The sequence below is a fragment of the Pipistrellus kuhlii genome, unplaced genomic scaffold (genome assembly GCF_014108245.1).
Source record: "Pipistrellus kuhlii isolate mPipKuh1 unplaced genomic scaffold, mPipKuh1.p scaffold_m20_p_3, whole genome shotgun sequence".
Taxonomy (NCBI): Eukaryota; Metazoa; Chordata; class Mammalia; order Chiroptera; family Vespertilionidae; genus Pipistrellus; species Pipistrellus kuhlii.
This window is the reverse complement of record NW_023425529.1, coordinates 97751678-97756131: the sequence shown is the minus strand read 5'-3', so window position 1 is coordinate 97756131 and position 4454 is coordinate 97751678.

Genomic DNA, 4454 nt, shown 5'->3' with positions numbered 1-4454 from the left:
TACTGATGACTTTTTGGTTTTCCATTTGTCTTTCATTCAGTTGATGTGGCACCAATTTTCCTTCCTTTAAAATCATTCCCATTGCTTGTAAACGATCAGAAATTGTTTGCTGAGCAAACTTTAATCTTTCTGCAAGTTGTTTTTGAGTTTGACAAGCATCTTCATCCAATAATGCTTGTATTATCGGTCTTTAAACTTTTTCAGTTGACCTGGACGTTCTTTGTCTTTCACATTAAAATCATAACTTTTAAAGCGTTTAAGCCAGTGTTCACAAGTATCTTGAGATGGAGCATGTTCACCATAGCTTCTTGTAGTATACAATAACTCTCAGCAGTACTTCTCTTCAAAACCAAGTAATGAATTAAAACTTTCCACAATACTCTTTTTGGCACAAAATTTGACATTTTTAAGTGTAAAAATATCCACAATATTAACACCTTCAGCAAATTTGACATATGAAATTTTGAAGCTTGCTGTCAATATAACAAATAGCATACAGGTCAAATCACACATATATCAACATTTGTGTAACTCCATTTATTGAAAAAAAAATCCGCATTATTAACTTGTAAACCTAGTAGATTGAAATTTCAAAAAAATAGTTCAAGACATAGGCAATGGCCAACCACAGGGAAATGGTCAGAAGGGCTACCCCCAGGCCCATCATCAATAGGGGATTTTTGCCTTGCAAGGCCCATGGTAGATTCCCTCATCCAAGTGACTCCAGGGAGCATAGGACTAGATCTCAACAGTACAATAGCAGTCACTCTGACCCCCAATAGGGCTCGCCAAGCTGTTCCTACAGGAATTTGGGGACCTGTGCCACCTCGAACATTAGGACTAGTCTTAGGGAGAAGTAGAAACACTCTGAATGGGCTGTTTTGCCTAAAGTCATAGATTCAGACTCTGAGGGAGAAATCAAGGTAATACTAGAATGCAAACATATTATGCAAATTATTCCAGGACAAAGAATTGCTCATATCTTACTTATACCTAATATTCAGCAGGGCGAAGTTATACATAAGAAAAAAAGGAACACAAGGATTTAGAAGCTTAGATATCTATTGAATACATTAAATTAGCAAAACCCATCCTATGATTAATTTAAGAATAGAAGTAAAACTATTTAAAAGTTTAGTAGACACTGTAGTGAATATCAGTAAATAATTCTAGCCTCTAAGTTGGTCCATGGTAGAAGCTATGGACTCTATTAGGGGGGTTGGAGTTCCTGATAATACACAACATAATGCTGCAGTATTAAGGTGGCAAGATAAGGAAGGACAGACAGGATAGTTTCAGCCCTACATAGTCTCTGCAATTGCAGTCAACTTTGGGGGTCAGGATGTTTTAGAAGATTTACAAGCTTATATTGTTACTGGCAAGGGACAACAGTTAATAACTCAGGTGGAATATCAGACTGGTCAAGGCTAAGGAAAAAGTAATTATGGAATTAAAAAGTCCATCCAAGACAAAGGAAATCCAGGAAGATGAGTATTAGGATATCAGTCATTTTAGGAAGGGTCACTGCTCAGTCTCCTCATCCCATGCTGATCCTATTCAATGGAAAGATGATAGATCTCTATGGGTGGATCAGTGGCTATTAACAAAATAGAAATTAGGTCACATTCATGAATTAATACAGGAACAATTAGAGGCTGGCCACATATAGCTTTCCAATAGTCCTTGGAATACCCTTATATTTACAATACCTAAGAAGGCGACAGGAAAATGGTGATTGTTACATGATCTTAGAGCTGTTAACACTATGATGAATACCATGGGAGCTTTACAGCCTGGACTCCCAGCACCTTCACAAATCCCTCTAAACTGGTCTCTTATAGTAGTAGATCTTAAGAATTGTTTTTTTCACCATTCCCTTGGCACCTCAATATAAACAAAGATTTGCCTTTTCAGTGCAGTCTATAGAATCTATGAAAAGATATCAATGGGAGGTTTTGCCTCAAGGAATTGCCAATAGTCCTACTTTATGTCAAAAATATGTAACTCAAGCTGTTCAGCCTTTAAGGGGAAAAATATTCCCAATGTTATACTATTCATTACATGGATGACTTGCTCTTAGCAAGTTCATGGGGAGAGCAGACCTTAGCAATGTTTTCTCAATTAGAAGAAGAGTTCCCTAAATGGAGTTTAAAAATTGCTTCAGAAAAGGTACAGAAAGAAATGCCTTTCAAATATCTAGAAACCATAATTGAAAACCTAAAACCAATGTATTAGGCCTCAAAAGGTGGAAATACAAAAAGATTGCCTTAAAACTTTAAATGACTTTCAAAAATTATTAGGGAGCATTAGCTGGTTAATACTTTATCTGAAAATCTGTATAGGTGAAATGACAAATTTATTTAGTATACTTAGGGGTGACTAATCTTTTCTCACCCAGAACATTAACAAATGAAACTAGGAAGGAGTTACTAAAAATTGAACAGACAATCTCCTCAACCCAAATAGCACAGGTACAGCCTGAATTGCCTTTATTGGGACAGATTAATCCTACTGCAAATAGTCCTGCTGGAGTCATCTTCCAAAATAAAAACTCTCCTGTTATTATTGAATGGGTCTACCTAAGGCATCAATTTTCTAAAACTGCAGTTACATATATAGAGCTCATGGCTCAGTCAATATCTCAACACAGAAAGTGCTTCAGGCAGCTTAGAGGAGAAGAACCCCAATGCATCTATCTTCCCTTCACTGGGAAGCAATTAGAAATGTTATTTCAAAGTGATTTGAATTGACAAATTGGACTAAGTGGATATTCAGGGAAACCTAGTTGTCACCTACTAAAAATCAAATTACTACAATTTGTATATTATACTCCTATTATTTTTAAAATATATTTTTATTGATTTTTTTTACAGAAAGGATAGGAAAGGGAGAGAGTCAGAAACATCGATGAGAGAGAAACATCGATCAGCTGCCTCCCGCACAACCCCCATTGGGGATATGCCTACAACCAAGGTACATACCCTTGACCAGAATCGAACCTGGAACCCTTGAGTCCACAGGCCAACACTCTATCCAATGAGCCAAACCGATCAGGGCATATACCACTATTATTATACCAAAAAATACTGGGCAGGAATGTATTCCTGGAGCATTAACTGTTTTTACTGGTGGCTCATCTAATGATAAAGCTGCTTATCATAAGATGAATTTAGACCGAGTCATTCTGACCAGTCATACTTCTGTGCAAAGAATTGAATTAGAGGTTATCAAGGCTGAATTGCAGAATTTCCAAGAGCCTCTTAATATTACTTCTGATTCCATTTATGCTGCGGGCCTGGTAAATAGAATTGAAACTGCTTTATTAAAATAGCTCAGTGACCAAAGTCTATTTATACTATTTAAACTCGTTCAGCAGATTGCACATATTACCCATATCAGGGCTCATAGCATATTACCTGGCCCTTTAACAAAAGGAAATGCACATGCTAATCAATTGGTTGCTTTATTAAAACAGGCCACAGAATCTCATCACCCTGCCAAAATGTTGTCTAAGCAATTTTCAATCCCTGGACAGCAGGCTAAACAGATTATTAAAGCATATCCCACTTGCATGTTACATCTGCCTCAAGGGCCTAATACAGGAATTAATCCTTCATGATTGATAAGGGACCATATTTACCTTAAAGACTCCATAAAAAAACTACTAAATTTAATAAATGAATTTGACAATGTAGCAAGATACAAAATTAACACCCAGAAATCTATTATATTTTTATATGCCAACTAAAAGACCCAATGTGCAAAATTCTTGCACAAGTATTGACCCTAGACCTGGCCTGCAATCAGGGCTATCTTCCATGGCTGCCTGCAGCCAGCCCTGGACCCCACCCCAAGTTCCCTGTTTGTCATCAGGTGATAGGGGCCTGCGGCTTGGTGGAGGAATTGAGAGGTCAGATGTTCTACCCTCTGCCGTGGGTTGCCTCTGTATGTGGGATGACCGGTGGGGAAGGAGCTTTGGCCTGGCACCACCTGAGTCCCCCACCATCTACCCCAGGTTCCCCATTTGCCTCTGGGCGATCAGAGCCTGACGGCCAGGGGAAGGGCTGATAAGTGGTCAGGCACCTCACAGTGACTGGTCGAGTGAACCTTCTAGTTGTTTCACCATTAGGGACAATTTGCATATTACCCTTTTATTATATAGGATAGAGGGTTGGTGTATGGCTGTTCTGTTCCAAAAATAAACCCAAGCAATTACCCTCAATTAATATTTGACAGAGAAGGTAAGAACATGCAATGAAGTCAAGGCAGTCTCCTCAATAAATGCTGTTTGGAAAATTGGACAGATACATGCAAAAAGAAAAATGAAACTAGACCACCAACTTACACCATACACAAGAATAAACTCAAAATGCAAAAAAGACTTAAATGTAAATTGCTAAATCATAAAATCTTAGCAGAAACCATAGGCAGCAAAATCTGGGACATTTCTGGTA